Here is a 19,924-nt window from a genome sequence, read left to right as displayed (position 1 = left end):
GACCTGACTAACAGTTTATTATGAAGGCTGTGTTGACCTGACTAACAGTTTATTATGAAGGCTGTGTTGACCTGACTAACAGTTTATTATGAAGGCTGTGTTGACCTGACTAACAGTTTATTATGAAGGCTGTGTTGACCTGACTAGCAGTTTATTATGAAGGCTGTGTTGACCTGACTAACAGTTTATTATGAAGGCTGTGTTGACCTGACTAACAGTGTATTATGAAGGCTGTGTTGACCTGACTAACAGTTTATTATGAAGGCTGTGTTGACCTGACTAACAGTGTATTATGAAGGCTGTGTTGACCTGACTAACAGTGTATTATGAAGGCTGTGTTGACCTGACTAACAGTTTATTATGAAGGCTGTGTTGACCTGACTAACAGTTTATTATGAAGGCTGTGTTGACCTGACTAACAGTGTATTATGAAGGCTGTGTTGACCTGACTAACAGTTTATTATGAAGGCTGTGTTGACCTGACTAACAGTTTATTATGAAGGCTGTGTTGACCTGACTAACAGTTTATTATGAAGGCTGTGTTGACCTGACTTACAGTTTATTATGAAGGCTGTGTTGACCTGACTAACAGTTTATTATGAAGGCTGTGTTGACCTGACTAACAGTTTATTATGAAGGCTGTGTTGACCTGACTAACAGTTTATTATGAAGGCTGTGTTGACCTGACTAACAGTTTATTATGAAGGCTGTGTTGACCTGACTAACAGTTTATTATGAAGGCTGTGTTGACCTGACTAACAGTTTATTATGAAGGCTGTGTTGACCTGACTAACAGTGTATTATGAAGGCTGTGTTGACCTGACTAACAGTTTATTATGAAGGCTGTGTTGACCTGACTAACAGTTTATTATGAAGGCTGTGTTGACCTGACTAACAGTTTATTATGAAGGCTGTGTTGACCTGACTAACAGTGTATTATGAAGGCTGTGTTGACCTGACTAACAGTTTATTATGAAGGCTGTGTTGACCTGACTAACAGTTTATTATGAAGGCTGTGTTGACCTGACTAACAGTTTATTATGAAGGCTGTGTTGACCTGACTAACAGTTTATTATGAAGGCTGTGTTGTTCTCCAGATCAGTAGGAGGAGCTCGGCCGGGTGCTGAAGGAACATCAGGAGCACCATGAGAAAGAACTCAATCAGATTCATAGTGTGTTTCTTCTCAAGTCTTCTATGTATAGAATAATATGCCACTTAGCAGACACTGTTATCCAAAGAAATGTAGAGTACAGTGAGTGCATAGAGAGTGATCCCTGCAATTAGTGGAATAGATACAATGGCAGAAGCACACCTCCAGAGTGGCTCAGTGGTTTAAGGCACTGTATCGCAGTGCTAGCTGTGCCACTAGAGATTCTGGGTTCGAGTCCAGGTTCTGTCGCAGCCGGCCGCGACCGGGAGACCCATGGGGCGGTGCACAATTGGCCCAGTATCGTCCGCATTAGGGGAGGGGTTTGGCCGGCAGGGATATCCTTGTCCCATCGCGCTCTAGCGACTCCTGTGGCGGGCTGGGCGCAGTGCGCGCTGACACGGTCACCAGCTGTACGGTGTTTCCTCTGACACATTGGTGCGGCTGGTTTCCGGGTTAAACGAGCATTGTGTCAAGAAGCAGTGCTGCTTGGTTGGGTCGTGTTTCGGAGGACGCACGGCTCTCGACCGGCCTCTCTCCGAGTCCGTACGGAAGTTGCAGCGACTAGACAAGACTAACTTCCAATTTGAAACCACGAAATTGGGGAGAAAAAAGGGTAAAAAAATTATTAAATGCCAGGCGTGAGAGCAAACCCTAAGTATGATTTAAATATGTTCTTCTATCGATTCAGGCTCCACTGATCACAAGAGAGAAGAGGGTGGTTGTGGGAAGCAGTGTGCTGAGACCGTGTCCGAGCTGCAGAAGAAGAGTCAGGACCTCCGGAGGCATCTAGAGAATGCCTGCAGACAGCTACAGGAGAACAAGGCCTCCATGCAGCACCTCAAAGGTAACAAAACACCCTGTTGAATCCCAAATCAACCCCTGGCTCCTGGTCCTTAGGCCCAAGTTTCCTGTAGGTTTTAGGATAGCAGGTGACAGAAAGGATTCCTATTTCGAGAACCACTAGGGGGGGAAAAACGTTTTTTAATTCAAAAATTTTAAGTGCTATCCACTGGGAATACAATGGACATCTTACTGAATGTGTTTTTTCCCCAAATCAAATTCAAATCGTAATAATCGGTGTCCTTCCTTGTCCCCTCCCTCTTTTTGTAGATGATCACGAGGTGGCACTATGGAAGGAGAAAGAGCACAACCTGCAGGAACTGGAGGAAGTGAAAAGATGTGCAGCCAAAGAATCCTCTGGGTAAGAAAACTTGACTTTTGACTCGTCCATATTGGATAGTGCTGAGCGATTTAATTTACGGTTATTAAAATACTAATTGACCGACATCAGTTCAATTATTTGAACTCCATTTCGTATATATATATAATATATACAGTGGGGAGAACAAGTATTTGAAACACTGCTGATTTTGCAGGTTTTCCTACTTACAGACATGTAGATGTCTGTAATTTTTATCATAGGTACACTTCAACTGTGAGAGACGGAATCTAAAACAAAAATCCAGAAAATCACATTGTATGATTTTTAAGTAATTCATTTAAGTAGTTAATCACCTCTCAACTGCTGTAGGGGGTCTATTCCTAAAATTGTGTGCCAATTTTCTTCATTTAAGTTCCAAAAAAGTGTCCCGTTACTGGCCATTTTATATTCAGCTGTGTTTTGTATAGGCTATCAATACGTTATCACGTCATGTTCGACGGGCGTTTGGTATCACGTCATGTTAGACGGGCGTTTGGTATCGCGTCATGTTAGACGGGCGTTTGGTGTCGCGTCATGTTAGACGGGCGTTTGGTATCACGTCATGTTAGATGGGCGTTTGGTGTCATGTTAGACGGGCGTTTGGCGTCGCGTCATGTTAGACGGGCGTTTGGTATCACGTCATGTTAGACGGGCGTTTGGTATCGCGTCATGTTAGACGGGCGTTTGGTATCGCGTCATGTTAGACGGGCGTTTGGTATCGCGTCATGTTAGACGGGCGTTTGGTGTCGCGTCATGTTAGACGGGCGTTTGGTATCGCGTCATGTTAGACGGGCGTTTGGTGTCGCGTCATGTTAGACGGGCGTTTGGTATCGCGTCATGTTAGACGGGCGTTTGGTATCGCCTCATGTTAGAAGGGCGTTTGGCATCGCATCATGTTAGAGGGGCGTTTGGCATCGCGTCATGTTAGACGGGCGTTTGGTATCGCGTCATGTTAGACGGGCGTTTGGTATCGCGTCATGTTAGACGGGCGTTTGGTATCGCGTCATGTTAGAGGGCGTTTGGTGTCGCGTCATGTTAGACGGGCGTTTGGTATCACGTCATGTTAGACGGGCGTTTGGTATCGCGTCATGTTAGACGGGCGTTTGGTATCGCGTCATGTTAGAGGGCGTTTGGTATCGCGTCATGTTAGACGGGCGTTTGGTATCGCGTCATGTTAGACGGGCGTTTGGTATCACGTCATGTTAGACGGGCGTTTGGTATCGCGTCATGTTAGACGGGCGTTTGGTATCGCGTCATGTTAGACGGGCGTTTGGTATCGCGTCATGTTAGACGGGCGTTTGGTATCGCGTCATGTTAGACGGGCGTTTGGTATCGCGTCATGTTAGACGGGCGTTTGGCGTCGCGTCATGTTAGACGGTCGTTTGGCGTCGCGTCATGTTAGAGGTCGTTTGGAGTCGCGTCATGTTAGACGGGCGTTTGGCATCTCGTCATGTTAGACGGTCGTTTGGTATCGCGTCATGTTAGACGGGCGTTTGGTATCGCGTCATGTTAGACGGTCGTTTGGTGTCGCGTCATGTTAGACGGTCGTTTGGAGTCGCGTCATGTTAGACGGGCGTTTGGCATCACGTCGTGTTAGACGGGCGTTTGGCATCTCGTCATGTTAGACGGTCGTTTGGTATCGCGTCATGTTAGACGGTCGTTTGGTATCGCGTCATGTTAGACGGTCGTTTGGCGTCGCGTCATGTTAGACGGTCGTTTGGAGTCGCGTCATGTTAGACGGGCGTTTGGCATCGCGTCATGTTAGACGGGCGTTTGGTATCGCGTCATGTTAGACGGGCGTTTGGTATCGCGTCATGTTAGACGGGCGTTTGGCGTCGCGTCATGTTAGACGGTCGTTTGGCGTCGCGTCATGTGAGAGGTCGTTTGGAGTCGCGTCATGTTAGACGGGCGTTTGGCATCTCGTCATGTTAGACGGTCGTTTGGTATCGCGTCATGTTAGACGGGCGTTTGGTATCGCGTCATGTTAGACGGTCGTTTGGTGTCGCGTCATGTTAGACGGTCGTTTGGAGTCGCGTCATGTTAGACGGGCGTTTGGCATCACGTCGTGTTAGACGGGCGTTTGGCATCTCGTCATGTTAGACGGTCGTTTGGTATCGCGTCATGTTAGACGGTCGTTTGGTATCGCGTCATGTTAGACGGTCGTTTGGCGTCGCGTCATGTTAGACGGTCGTTTGGAGTCGCGTCATGTTAGACGGGCGTTTGGCATCGCGTCATGTTAGACGGGCGTTTGGTATCGCGTCATGTTAGACGGGCGTTTGGTATCGCGTCATGTTAGACGGGCGTTTGGCGTCGCGTCATGTTAGATGGGCGTTTGGTATCACGTCATGATCACGTCATGTTAGACGGGCGTTTGGTATCGCGTCATGTTAGACGGGCGTTTGGTATCGCGTCATGTTAGACGGGCGTTTGGTATCGCGTCATGTTAGACGGGCGTTTGGTATCGCGTCATGTTAGACGGGCGTTTGGTATCGCGTCATGTTAGACGGGCGTTTGGTATCGCGTCATGTTAGATGGGCGTTTGGTATCACGTCATGATCACGTCATGTTAGACGGGCGTTTGGTATCGCGTCATGTTAGACGGGCGTTTGGTATCGCGTCATGTTAGACGGGCGTTTGGTATCGCGTCATGTTAGATGGGCGTTTGGTACCACGTCATGTTAGACGGGCGTTTGGTATCACGTCGTGTTAGACGGGCGTTTGGTATCGCGTCGTGTTAGACGGGCGTTTGGTATCGCGTCATGTTAGACGGGCGTTTGGTATCGCGTCATGTTAGACGGGCGTTTGGTGTCACGTCATGTTAGACGGGCGTTTGGTATCGCGTCATGTTAGACGGGCGTTTGGTGTCACGTCATGTTAGACGGGCGTTTGGTATCGCGTCATGTTAGACGGGCGTTTGGTATCGCGTCATGTTAGACGGGCGTTTGGTATCACGTCATGTTAGACGGGCGTTTGGTATCACGTCATGTTAGACGGGCGTTTGGTATCGCGTCATGTTAGACGGGCGTTTGGTATCGCGTCATGTTAGATGGGCGTTTGGTATCGCGTCATGTTAGACGGGCGTTTGGTATCGCGTCATGTTAGATGGGCGTTTGGTATCGCGTCATGTTAGATGGGCGTTTGGTATCGCGTCATGTTAGACGGGCGTTTGGTATCACGTCATGTTAGACGGGCGTTTGGTATCGCGTCATGTTAGACGGGCGTTTGGTGTCGCGTCATGTTAGACGGGCGTTTGGTATCGCGTCATGTTAGACGGGCGTTTGGTGTCGCGTCATGTTAGACGGGCGTTTGGTATCGCGTCATGTTAGACGGGCGTTTGGTATCGCGTCATGTTAGATGGGCGTTTGGTATCGCGTCATGTTAGACGGGCGTTTGGTATCGCGTCATGTTAGATGGGCGTTTGGTATCGCGTCATGTTAGACGGGCGTTTGGTATCGCGTCATGTTAGACGGGCGTTTGGTGTCGCGTCATGTTAGACGGGCGTTTGGTATCGCGTCATGTTAGACGGGCGTTTGGTGTCGCGTTATGTTAGACGGGCGTTTGGCGTCGCGTCATGTTAGACGGGCGTTTGGCGTCGCGTCATGTTAGACGGGCGTTTGGTGTCGCGTCATGTTAGACGGGCGTTTGGTATCGCGTCATGTTAGACGGGCGTTTGGTGTCGCGTCATGTTAGACGGGCGTTTGGTATCACGTCATGTTAGACGGGCGTTTGGTATCGCGTCATGTTAGACGGGCGTTTGGTATCGTGTCATGTTAGACGGGCGTTTGGTATCGCGTCATGTTAGACGGGCGTTTGGCATCGCGTCATGTTAGACGGGCGTTTGGTATCGCGTCATGTTAGACGGGCGTTTGGTATCGCGTCATGTTAGACGGGCGTTTGGTATCGCGTCATGTTAGAGGGCGTTTGGTGTCGCGTCATGTTAGACGGGCGTTTGGTATCACGTCATGTTAGACGGGCGTTTGGTATCACGTCATGTTAGATGGGCGTTTGGTGTCATGTTAGAGGGCGTTTGGTATCGCGTCATGTTAGACGGGCGTTTGGTATCGCGTCATGTTAGACGGGCGTTTGGTATCGCGTCATGTTAGACGGGCGTTTGGTATCGCGTCATGTTAGACGGGCGTTTGGTATCGCGTCATGTTAGACGGGCGTTTGGTATCGCGTCATGTTAGACGGGCGTTTGGTATCGCGTCATGTTAGACGGGCGTTTGGCATCGCGTCATGTTAGACGGTCGTTTGGTGTCATGTTAGACGGGCGTTTGGTATCGCGTCATGTTAGACGGGCGTTTGGTATCACGTCATGTTAGATGGGCGTTTGGTGTCATGTTAGACGGGCGTTTGGCGTCGCGTCATGTTAGACGGGCGTTTGGTATCACGTCATGTTAGACGGGCGTTTGGTATCGCGTCATGTTAGACGGGCGTTTGGTATCGCGTCATGTTAGACGGGCGTTTGGTATCGCGTCATGTTAGACGGGCGTTTGGTGTCGCGTCATGTTAGACGGGCGTTTGGCATCGCGTCATGTTAGACGGGCGTTTGGCGTCGCGTCATGTTAGACGGGCGTTTGGTATCGCGTCATGTTAGACGGGCGTTTGGTATCGCGTCATGTTAGACGGGCGTTTGGCGTCGCGTCATGTTAGACGGGCGTTTGGCATCGCGTCATGTTAGACGGGCGTTTGGTATCGCGTCATGTTAGACGGGCGTTTGGTATCGCATCATGTTAGAAGGGCGTTTGGTATCACGTCATGTTAGACGGGCGTTTGGTATCGCGTCATGTTAGACGGGCGTTTGGCGTCGCGTCATGTTAGACGGGCGTTTGGTATCACGTCATGTTAGACGGGCGTTTGGTATCGCGTCATGTTAGACGGGCGTTTGGTGTCGCGTCATGTTAGACGGGCGTTTGGCGTCGCGTCATGTTAGACGGGCGTTTGGTATCGCGTCATGTTAGACGGGCGTTTGGCGTCGCGTCATGTTAGACGGGCGTTTGGTATCACGTCATGTTAGACGGGCGTTTGGTATCGCGTCATGTTAGACGGGCGTTTGGTGTCGCGTCATGTTAGACGGGCGTTTGGTATCGCGTCATGTTAGACGGGCGTTTGGCGTCGCGTCATGTTAGACGGGCGTTTGGTATCGCGTCATGTTAGACGGGCGTTTGGTATCGCGTCATGTTAGACGGGCGTTTGGTATCGCGTCATGTTAGAAGGGCGTTTGGTATCACGTCATGTTAGACGGGCGTTTGGTATCGCGTCATGTTAGACGGGCGTTTGGCGTCGCGTCATGTTAGACGGGCGTTTGGTATCGCGTCATGTTAGACGGGCGTTTGGTGTCACGTCATGTTAGACGGGCGTTTGGTATCGCGTCATGTTAGACGGGCGTTTGGCGTCGCGTCATGTTAGACGGGCGTTTGGTATCGCGTCATGTTAGACGGGCGTTTGGTGTCGCGTCATGTTAGACGGGCGTTTGGTATCGCGTCATGTTAGACGGGCGTTTGGTATCGCGTCATGTTAGACGGGCGTTTGGTATCGCGTCATGTTAGACGGGCGTTTAGTATCGCGTCATGTTAGACGGGCGTTTGGTATCGCGTCATGTTAGACGGGCGTTTGGTATCGCGTCATGTTAGACGGGCGTTTTGTATCGCGTCATGTTAGATGGGCGTTTGGTATCACGTCATGATCACGTCATGTTAGACGGGCGTTTGGTATCGCGTCATGTTAGACGGGCGTTTGGTATCGCGTCATGTTAGACGGGCGTTTGGTATCGCGTCATGTTAGATGGGCGTTTGGTATCACGTCATGTTAGACGGGCGTTTGGTATCACGTCGTGTTAGACGGGCGTTTGGTATCGCGTCGTGTTAGACGGGCGTTTGGTATCGCGTCATGTTAGACGGGCGTTTGGTATCGCGTCATGTTAGACGGGCGTTTGGTATCGCGTCATGTTAGACGGGCGTTTGGCGTCGCGTCATGTTAGACGGGCGTTTGGTATCGCGTCATGTTAGACGGGCGTTTGGCGTCGCGTCATGTTAGATGGGCGTTTGGTATCGCGTCATGTTAGACGGGCGTTTGGTATCGCGTCATGTTAGACGGGCGTTTGGCGTCGCGTCATGTTAGAAGGGCGTTTGGTATCGCGTCATGTTAGACGGGCGTTTGGTGTCGCGTCATGTTAGACGGGCGTTTGGCGTCGCGTCATGTTAGACGGGCGTTTGGCGTCGCGTCATGTTAGACGGGCGTTTGGCGTCGCGTCATGTTAGACGGGCGTTTGGCGTCGCGTCATGTTAGACGGGCGTTTGGTATCACGTCATGTTAGACGGGCGTTTGGTATCGCGTCATGTTAGACGGGCGTTTGGCATCGGGTCATGTTAGACGGGCGTTTGGTATCGCGTCATGTTAGACGGGCGTTTGGTATCGCGTCATGTTAGACGGGCGTTTGGTATCGCGTCATGTTAGACGGGCGTTTGGTATCGCGTCATGTTAGACGGGCGTTTGGCGTCGCGTCATGTTAGACGGGCGTTTGGTATCACGTCATGTTAGACGGGCGTTTGGTATCACGTCGTGTTAGACGGGCGTTTGGTATCGCGTCGTGTTAGAAGGGCGTTTGGTATCGCGTCATGTTAGACGGGCGTTTGGTATCGCGTCATGTTAGACGGGCGTTTGGTGTCACGTCTTGTTAGACGGGCGTTTGGTATCGCGTCATGTTAGACGGGCGTTTGGTATCGCGTCATGTTAGACGGGCGTTTAGTATCACGTCATGTTAGACGCTCGTTTGGTATCGCGTCATGTTAGACGGGCGTTTGGTATCGCGTCATGTTAGATGGGCGTTTGGTATCGCGTCATGTTAGACGGGCGTTTGGTATCGCGTCATGTTAGACGGGCGTTTGGCGTCGCGTCATGTTAGACGGGCGTTTGGTATCGCGTCATGTTAGACGGGCGTTTGGTATCGCGTCATGTTAGACGGGCGTTTGGTATCGCGTCATGTTAGACGGGCGTTTGGCGTCGCGTCATGTTAGATGGGCGTTTGGTATCGCGTCATGTTAGACGGGCGTTTGGTATCGCGTCATGTTAGACGGGCGTTTGGCGTCGCGTCATGTTAGAAGGGCGTTTGGTATCGCGTCATGTTAGACGGGCGTTTGGTATCGCGTCATGTTAGACGGGCGTTTGGCGTCGCGTCATGTTAGACGGGCGTTTGGCGTCGCGTCATGTTAGACGGGCGTTTGGTGTCGCGTCATGTTAGACGGGCGTTTGGTATCGCGTCATGTTAGACGGGCGTTTGGTGTCGCGTCATGTTAGACGGGCGTTTGGTATCACGTCATGTTAGACGGGCGTTTGGTATCGCGTCATGTTAGACGGGCGTTTGGCATCGCGTCATGTTAGACGGGCGTTTGGTATCGCGTCATGTTAGACGGGCGTTTGGTATCGCGTCATGTTAGATGGGCGTTTGGTATCGCGTCATGTTAGACGGGCGTTTGGTATCGCGTCATGTTAGACGGGCGTTTGGCGTCGCGTCATGTTAGACGGGCGTTTGGTATCGCGTCATGTTAGACGGGCGTTTGGTATCGCGTCATGTTAGACGGGCGTTTGGTGTCGCGTCATGTTAGACGGGCGTTTGGCGTCGCGTCATGTTAGACGGGCGTTTGGCGTCGCGTCATGTTAGACGGGCGTTTGGCGTCGCGTCATGTTAGACGGGCGTTTGGCGTCGCGTCATGTTAGACGGGCGTTTGGTATCACGTCATGTTAGACGGGCGTTTGGTATCGCGTCATGTTAGACGGGCGTTTGGCATCGGGTCATGTTAGACGGGCGTTTGGTATCGCGTCATGTTAGACGGGCGTTTGGTATCGCGTCATGTTAGACGGGCGTTTGGTATCGCGTCATGTTAGACGGGCGTTTGGTATCGCGTCATGTTAGACGGGCGTTTGGCGTCGCGTCATGTTAGACGGGCGTTTGGTATCACGTCATGTTAGACGGGCGTTTGGTATCACGTCGTGTTAGACGGGCGTTTGGTATCGCGTCGTGTTAGAAGGGCGTTTGGTATCGCGTCATGTTAGACGGGCGTTTGGTATCGCGTCATGTTAGACGGGCGTTTGGTGTCACGTCTTGTTAGACGGGCGTTTGGTATCGCGTCATGTTAGACGGGCGTTTGGTATCGCGTCATGTTAGACGGGCGTTTAGTATCACGTCATGTTAGACGCTCGTTTGGTATCGCGTCATGTTAGACGGGCGTTTGGTATCGCGTCATGTTAGATGGGCGTTTGGTATCGCGTCATGTTAGACGGGCGTTTGGTATCGCGTCATGTTAGACGGGCGTTTGGCGTCGCGTCATGTTAGACGGGCGTTTGGTATCGCGTCATGTTAGACGGGCGTTTGGTATCGCGTCATGTTAGACGGGCGTTTGGTATCGCGTCATGTTAGACGGGCGTTTGGCGTCGCGTCATGTTAGATGGGCGTTTGGTATCGCGTCATGTTAGACGGGCGTTTGGTATCGCGTCATGTTAGACGGGCGTTTGGCGTCGCGTCATGTTAGAAGGGCGTTTGGTATCGCGTCATGTTAGACGGGCGTTTGGTGTCGCGTCATGTTAGACGGGCGTTTGGTATCGCGTCATGTTAGACGGGCGTTTGGCGTCGCGTCATGTTAGACGGGCGTTTGGCGTCGCGTCATGTTAGACGGGCGTTTGGTGTCGCGTCATGTTAGACGGGCGTTTGGTATCGCGTCATGTTAGACGGGCGTTTGGTGTCGCGTCATGTTAGACGGGCGTTTGGTATCACGTCATGTTAGACGGGCGTTTGGTATCGCGTCATGTTAGACGGGCGTTTGGCATCGCGTCATGTTAGACGGGCGTTTGGTATCGCGTCATGTTAGACGGGCGTTTGGTATCGCGTCATGTTAGATGGGCGTTTGGTATCGCGTCATGTTAGACGGGCGTTTGGTATCGCGTCATGTTAGACGGGCGTTTGGCGTCGCGTCATGTTAGACGGGCGTTTGGTATCGCGTCATGTTAGACGGGCGTTTGGTATCGCGTCATGTTAGACGGGCGTTTGGTATCGCGTCATGTTAGACGGGCGTTTGGCGTCGCGTCATGTTAGATGGGCGTTTGGTATCGCGTCATGTTAGACGGGCGTTTGGTATCGCGTCATGTTAGACGGGCGTTTGGCGTCGCGTCATGTTAGAAGGGCGTTTGGTATCGCGTCATGTTAGACGGGCGTTTGGTGTCGCGTCATGTTAGACGGGCGTTTAGTATCACGTCATGTTAGACGGGCGTTTGGTATCGCGTCATGTTAGACGGGCGTTTGGTATCGCGTCATGTTAGACGGGCGTTTAGTATCGCGTCATGTTAGACGGGCGTTTGGTATCGCGTCATGTTAGAAGGGCGTTTGGTATCGCGTCATGTTAGACGGGCGTTTGGTGTCGCGTCATGTTAGACGGGCGTTTGGTATCGCGTCATGTTAGACGGGCGTTTGGTGTCGCGTCATGTTAGACGGGCGTTTGGTATCGCGTCATGTTAGACGGGCGTTTGGTATCGCGTCATGTTAGACGGGCGTTTGGTATCGCGTCATGTTAGACGGGCGTTTAGTATCGCGTCATGTTAGACGGGCGTTTGGTATCGCGTCATGTTAGACGGGCGTTTGGTATCGCGTCATGTTAGAGGGCGTTTGGTATCGCGTCATGTTAGATGGGCGTTTGGTATCACGTCATGATCACGTCATGTTAGACGGGCGTTTGGTATCGCGTCATGTTAGACGGGCGTTTGGTATCGCGTCATGTTAGACGGGCGTTTGGTATCGCGTCATGTTAGATGGGCGTTTGGTGATCACGTCATGTTAGACGGGCGTTTGGTATCGCGTCATGTTAGACGGGCGTTTGGTATCGCGTCGTGTTAGACGGGCGTTTGGTATCGCGTCATGTTAGACGGGCGTTTGGTATCGCGTCATGTTAGACGGGCGTTTGGTATCGCGTCATGTTAGACGGGCGTTTGGTGTCGCGTCATGTTAGACGGGCGTTTGGTATCGCGTCATGTTAGACGGGCGTTTGGCGTCGCGTCATGTTAGATGGGCGTTTGGTATCGCGTCATGTTAGACGGGCGTTTGGTATCGCGTCATGTTAGACGGGCGTTTGGCGTCGCGTCATGTTAGAAGGGCGTTTGGTATCGCGTCATGTTAGACGGGCGTTTGGTGTCGCGTCATGTTAGACGGGCGTTTGGCGTCGCGTCATGTTAGACGGGCGTTTGGCGTCGCGTCATGTTAGACGGGCGTTTGGCGTCGCGTCATGTTAGACGGGCGTTTGGTGTCGCGTCATGTTAGACGGGCGTTTGGTGTCGCGTCATGTTAGACGGGCGTTTGGTGTCGCGTCATGTTAGACGGGCGTTTGGTATCACGTCATGTTAGACGGGCGTTTGGTATCGCGTCATGTTAGACGGGCGTTTGGCATCGCGTCATGTTAGACGGGCGTTTGGTATCGCGTCATGTTAGACGGGCGTTTGGTATCGCGTCATGTTAGATGGGCGTTTGGTATCGCGTCATGTTAGACGGGCGTTTGGTATCGCGTCATGTTAGACGGGCGTTTGGCGTCGCGTCATGTTAGACGGGCGTTTGGTATCACGTCATGTTAGACGGGCGTTTGGTATCACGTCGTGTTAGACGGGCGTTTGGTATCGCGTCGTGTTAGAAGGGCGTTTGGTATCGCGTCATGTTAGACGGGCGTTTGGTATCGCGTCATGTTAGACGGGCGTTTGGTGTCACGTCTTGTTAGACGGGCGTTTGGTATCGCGTCATGTTAGACGGGCGTTTGGTATCGCGTCATGTTAGACGGGCGTTTAGTATCACGTCATGTTAGACGCTCGTTTGGTATCGCGTCATGTTAGACGGGCGTTTGGTATCGCGTCATGTTAGATGGGCGTTTGGTATCGCGTCATGTTAGACGGGCGTTTGGTATCGCGTCATGTTAGACGGGCGTTTGGCGTCGCGTCATGTTAGACGGGCGTTTGGTATCGCGTCATGTTAGACGGGCGTTTGGTATCGCGTCATGTTAGACGGGCGTTTGGTATCGCGTCATGTTAGACGGGCGTTTGGCGTCGCGTCATGTTAGATGGGCGTTTGGTATCGCGTCATGTTAGACGGGCGTTTGGTATCGCGTCATGTTAGACGGGCGTTTGGCGTCGCGTCATGTTAGAAGGGCGTTTGGTATCGCGTCATGTTAGACGGGCGTTTGGTGTCGCGTCATGTTAGACGGGCGTTTGGTATCGCGTCATGTTAGACGGGCGTTTGGCGTCGCGTCATGTTAGACGGGCGTTTGGCGTCGCGTCATGTTAGACGGGCGTTTGGTGTCGCGTCATGTTAGACGGGCGTTTGGTATCGCGTCATGTTAGACGGGCGTTTGGTGTCGCGTCATGTTAGACGGGCGTTTGGTATCACGTCATGTTAGACGGGCGTTTGGTATCGCGTCATGTTAGACGGGCGTTTGGCATCGCGTCATGTTAGACGGGCGTTTGGTATCGCGTCATGTTAGACGGGCGTTTGGTATCGCGTCATGTTAGATGGGCGTTTGGTATCGCGTCATGTTAGACGGGCGTTTGGTATCGCGTCATGTTAGACGGGCGTTTGGCGTCGCGTCATGTTAGACGGGCGTTTGGTATCGCGTCATGTTAGACGGGCGTTTGGTATCGCGTCATGTTAGACGGGCGTTTGGTATCGCGTCATGTTAGACGGGCGTTTGGCGTCGCGTCATGTTAGATGGGCGTTTGGTATCGCGTCATGTTAGACGGGCGTTTGGTATCGCGTCATGTTAGACGGGCGTTTGGCGTCGCGTCATGTTAGAAGGGCGTTTGGTATCGCGTCATGTTAGACGGGCGTTTGGTGTCGCGTCATGTTAGACGGGCGTTTAGTATCACGTCATGTTAGACGGGCGTTTGGTATCGCGTCATGTTAGACGGGCGTTTGGTATCGCGTCATGTTAGATGGGCGTTTGGTATCGCGTCATGTTAGACGGGCGTTTGGTATCGCGTCATGTTAGATGGGCGTTTGGTATCGCGTCATGTTAGATGGGCGTTTGGTATCGCGTCATGTTAGACGGGCGTTTGGTATCACGTCATGTTAGACGGGCGTTTGGTATCGCGTCATGTTAGACGGGCGTTTGGTATCGCGTCATGTTAGACGGGCGTTTGGTGTCGCGTCATGTTAGACGGGCGTTTGGTATCGCGTCATGTTAGACGGGCGTTTGGTGTCGCGTCATGTTAGACGGGCGTTTGGTATCGCGTCATGTTAGACGGGCGTTTGGTATCGCGTCATGTTAGATGGGCGTTTGGTATCGCGTCATGTTAGACGGGCGTTTGGTATCGCGTCATGTTAGATGGGCGTTTGGTATCGCGTCATGTTAGACGGGCGTTTGGTATCGCGTCATGTTAGACGGGCGTTTGGTGTCGCGTCATGTTAGACGGGCGTTTGGCATCGCGTCATGTTAGACGGGCGTTTGGTGTCGCGTCATGTTAGACGGGCGTTTGGCGTCGCGTCATGTTAGACGGGCGTTTGGTCTCGCGTCATGTTAGACGGGCGTTTGGTGTCGCGTCATGTTAGACGGGCGTTTGGTGTCGCGTCATGTTAGACGGGCGTTTGGTGTCGCGTCATGTTAGACGGGCGTTTGGTATCACGTCATGTTAGACGGGCGTTTGGTATCGCGTCATGTTAGACGGGCGTTTGGTATCGTGTCATGTTAGACGGGCGTTTGGTATCGCGTCATGTTAGACGGGCGTTTGGTGTCGCGTCATGTTAGACGGGCGTTTGGTATCGCGTCATGTTAGACGGGCGTTTGGTATCGCGTCATGTTAGACGGGCGTTTGGTGTCGCGTCATGTTAGACGGGCGTTTGGTATCGCGTCATGTTAGACGGGCGTTTGGTATCGCGTCATGTTAGACGGGCGTTTGGCGTCGCGTCATGTTAGACGGGCGTTTGGCGTCGCGTCATGTTAGACGGGCGTTTGGTGTCGCGTCATGTTAGACGGGCGTTTGGTGTCGCGTCATGTTAGACGGGCGTTTGGTGTCGCGTCATGTTAGACGGGCGTTTGGTATCACGTCATGTTAGACGGGCGTTTGGCATCGCGTCATGTTAGACGGGCGTTTGGTATCGCGTCATGTTAGACGGGCGTTTGGTATCGCGTCATGTTAGATGGGCGTTTGGTATCGCGTCATGTTAGACGGGCGTTTGGTATCGCGTCATGTTAGACGGGCGTTTGGCGTCGCGTCATGTTAGACGGGCGTTTGGTATCACGTCATGTTAGACGGGCGTTTGGTATCACGTCGTGTTAGACGGGCGTTTGGTATCGCGTCGTGTTAGAAGGGCGTTTGGTATCGCGTCATGTTAGACGGGCGTTTGGTATCGCGTCATGTTAGACGGGCGTTTGGTGTCACGTCTTGTTAGACGGGCGTTTGGTATCGCGTCATGTTAGACGGGCGTTTGGTATCGCGTCATGTTAGACGGGCGTTTAGTATCACGTCATGTTAGACGCTCGTTTGGTATCGCGTCATGTTAGACGGGCGTTTGGTATCGCGTCATGTTAGACGGGCGTTTGGTATCGCGTCATGTTAGACGGGCGTTTGGCGTCGCGTCATGTTAGATGGGCGTTTGGTATCGCGTCATGTTAGACGGGCGTTTGGTATCGCGTCATGTTAGACGGGCGTTTGGCGTCGCGTCATGTTAGAAGGGCGTTTGGTATCGCGTCATGTTAGACGGGCGTTTGGTGTCGCGTCATGTTAGACGGGCGTTTGGTATCGCGTCATGTTAGACGGGCGTTTGGCGTCGCGTCATGCTAGACGGGCGTTTGGCGTCGCGTCATGTTAGACGGGCGTTTGGTGTCGCGTCATGTTAGACGGGCGTTTGGTATCGCGTCATGTTAGACGGGCGTTTGGTGTCGCGTCATGTTAGACGGGCGTTTGGTATCACGTCATGTTAGACGGGCGTTTGGTATCGCGTCATGTTAGACGGGCGTTTGGCATCGCGTCATGTTAGACGGGCGTTTGGTATCGCGTCATGTTAGACGGGCGTTTGGTATCGCGTCATGTTAGATGGGCGTTTGGTATCGCGTCATGTTAGACGGGCGTTTGGTATCGCGTCATGTTAGACGGGCGTTTGGCGTCGCGTCATGTTAGACGGGCGTTTGGTATCGCGTCATGTTAGACGGGCGTTTGGTATCGCGTCATGTTAGACGGGCGTTTGGTATCGCGTCATGTTAGACGGGCGTTTGGCGTCGCGTCATGTTAGATGGGCGTTTGGTATCGCGTCATGTTAGACGGGCGTTTGGTATCGCGTCATGTTAGACGGGCGTTTGGCGTCGCGTCATGTTAGAAGGGCGTTTGGTATCGCGTCATGTTAGACGGGCGTTTGGTGTCGCGTCATGTTAGACGGGCGTTTAGTATCACGTCATGTTAGACGGGCGTTTGGTATCGCGTCATGTTAGACGGGCGTTTGGTATCGCGTCATGTTAGATGGGCGTTTGGTATCGCGTCATGTTAGACGGGCGTTTGGTATCGCGTCATGTTAGATGGGCGTTTGGTATCGCGTCATGTTAGATGGGCGTTTGGTATCGCGTCATGTTAGACGGGCGTTTGGTATCACGTCATGTTAGACGGGCGTTTGGTATCGCGTCATGTTAGACGGGCGTTTGGTATCGCGTCATGTTAGACGGGCGTTTGGTGTCGCGTCATGTTAGACGGGCGTTTGGTATCGCGTCATGTTAGACGGGCGTTTGGTGTCGCGTCATGTTAGACGGGCGTTTGGTATCGCGTCATGTTAGACGGGCGTTTGGTATCGCGTCATGTTAGATGGGCGTTTGGTATCGCGTCATGTTAGACGGGCGTTTGGTATCGCGTCATGTTAGACGGGCGTTTGGTATCGCGTCATGTTAGACGGGCGTTTGGTATCGCGTCATGTTAGACGGGCGTTTGGTGTCGCGTCATGTTAGACGGGCGTTTGGTATCGCGTCATGTTAGACGGGCGTTTGGTGTCGCGTCATGTTAGACGGGCGTTTGGCGTCGCGTCATGTTAGACGGGCGTTTGGCGTCGCGTCATGTTAGACGGGCGTTTGGTGTCGCGTCATGTTAGACGGGCGTTTGGTGTCGCGTTTGTTTGAGGGGCGTTTGGTATCGCGTTGTGTTAGACGGGCGTTTGGTGTCGCGTCATGTTAGACGGGCGTTTGGTATCGCGTCATGTTAGACGGGCGTTTGGCGTCGCGTCATGTTAGATGGGCGTTTGGTATCGCGTCATGTTAGACGGGCGTTTGGTATCGCGTCATGTTAGACGGGCGTTTGGCGTCGCGTCATGTTAGAAGGGCGTTTGGTATCGCGTCATGTTAGACGGGCGTTTGGTGTCGCGTCATGTTAGACGGGCGTTTGGCGTCGCGTCATGTTAGACGGGCGTTTGGCGTCGCGTCATGTTAGATGGGCGTTTGGCGTCGCGTCATGTTAGACGGGCGTTTGGTGTCGCGTCATGTTAGACGGGCGTTTGGTATCGCGTCATGTTAGACGGGCGTTTGGTGTCGCGTCATGTTAGACGGGCGTTTGGTATCACGTCATGTTAGACGGGCGTTTGGTATCGCGTCATGTTAGACGGGCGTTTGGCATCGCGTCATGTTAGACGGGCGTTTGGTATCGCGTCATGTTAGACGGGCGTTTGGTATCGCGTCATGTTAGACGGGCGTTTGGTATCGCGTCATGTTAGACGGGCGTTTGGCGTCGCGTCATGTTAGACGGGCGTTTGGTATCACGTCATGTTAGACGGGCGTTTGGTATCACGTCATGTTAGACGGGCGTTTGGTATCGCGTCATGTTAGACGGGCGTTTGGTATCGCGTCATGTTAGAAGGGCGTTTGGTATCGCGTCATGTTAGACGGGCGTTTGGTGTCACGTCTTGTTAGACGGGCGTTTGGTATCGCGTCATGTTAGACGGGCGTTTGGTATCGCGTCATGTTAGACGGGCGTTTAGTATCACGTCATGTTAGACGCTCGTTTGGTATCGCGTCATGTTAGACGGGCGTTTGGTATCGCGTCATGTTAGATGGGCGTTTGGTATCGCGTCATGTTAGACGGGCGTTTGGTATCGCGTCATGTTAGACGGGCGTTTGGCGTCGCGTCATGTTAGACGGGCGTTTGGTATCGCGTCATGTTAGACGGGCGTTTGGTATCGCGTCATGTTAGACGGGCGTTTGGTATCGCGTCATGTTAGACGGGCGTTTGGCGTCGCGTCATGTTAGATGGGCGTTTGGTATCGCGTCATGTTAGACGGGCGTTTGGTGTCGCGTCATGTTAGACGGGCGTTTGGCGTCGCGTCATGTTAGAAGGGCGTTTGGTATCGCGTCATGTTAGACGGGCGTTTGGTGTCGCGTCATGTTAGACGGGCGTTTGGTATCGCGTCATGTTAGACGGGCGTTTGGCGTCGCGTCATGTTAGACGGGCGTTTGGCGTCGCGTCATGTTAGACGGGCGTTTGGTATCGCGTCATGTTAGACGGGCGTTTGGTGTCGCGTCATGTTAGACGGGCGTTTGGTATCACGTCATGTTAGACGGGCGTTTGGTATCGCGTCATGTTAGACGGGCGTTTGGCATCGCGTCATGTTAGACGGGCGTTTGGTATCGCGTCATGTTAGACGGGCGTTTGGTATCGCGTCATGTTAGACGGGCGTTTGGTATCGCGTCATGTTAGACGGGCGTTTGGTATCGCGTCATGTTAGACGGGCGTTTGGCGTCGCGTCATGTTAGACGGGCGTTTGGCATCGCGTCATGTTAGACGGGCGTTTGGTATCGCGTCATGTTAGACGGGCGTTTGGTATCGCGTCATGTTAGACGGGCGTTTGGCGTCGCGTCATGTTAGATGGGCGTTTGGTATCGCGTCATGTTAGACGGGCGTTTGGTATCGCGTCATGTTAGACGGGCGTTTGGCGTCGCGTCATGTTAGAAGGGCGTTTGGTATCGCGTCATGTTAGACGGGCGTTTGGTGTCGCGTCATGTTAGACGGGCGTTTGGTATCGCGTCATGTTAGATGGGCGTTTGGCGTCGCGTCATGTTAGACGGGCGTTTGGTGTCGCGTCATGTTAGACGGGCGTTTGGTATCACGTCATGTTAGACGGGCGTTTGGTATCACGTCATGTTAGATGGGCGTTTGGTATCGCGTCATGTTAGACGGGCGTTTGGTATCGCGTCATGTTAGACGGGCGTTTGGTGTCGCGTCATGTTAGACGGGCGTTTGGTATCGCGTCATGTTAGACGGGCGTTTGGTGTCGCGTCATGTTAGACGGGCGTTTGGCGTCGCGTCATGTTAGACGGGCGTTTGGCGTCGCGTCATGTTAGACGGGCGTTTGGTGTCGCGTCATGTTAGACGGGCGTTTGGTATCGCGTCATGTTAGACGGGCGTTTGGTGTCGCGTCATGTTAGACGGGCGTTTGGTATCACGTCATGTTAGACGGGCGTTTGGTATCGCGTCATGTTAGACGGGCGTTTGGTATCGTGTCATGTTAGATGGGCGTTTGGTATCGCGTCATGTTAGACGGGCGTTTGGTATCGCGTCATGTTAGACGGGCGTTTGGCGTCGC

The 19,924-nt window shown here is 52.6% G+C and overlaps 1 pseudogene; it reads left to right on the top strand.

The window, feature by feature from the left end:
* LOC139584110 (centrosomal protein of 152 kDa-like) overlaps window positions 1-19,924 on the top strand; it is a 155,945-nt pseudogene that overhangs the window by 9,407 nt on the left and 126,614 nt on the right.

The sequence above is a fragment of the Salvelinus alpinus genome, chromosome 9 (assembly GCF_045679555.1).
Source record: "Salvelinus alpinus chromosome 9, SLU_Salpinus.1, whole genome shotgun sequence".
Lineage (NCBI taxonomy): Eukaryota > Metazoa > Chordata > Actinopteri > Salmoniformes > Salmonidae > Salvelinus > Salvelinus alpinus.
This window is presented reverse-complemented; position numbering and strand designations above follow the sequence as displayed.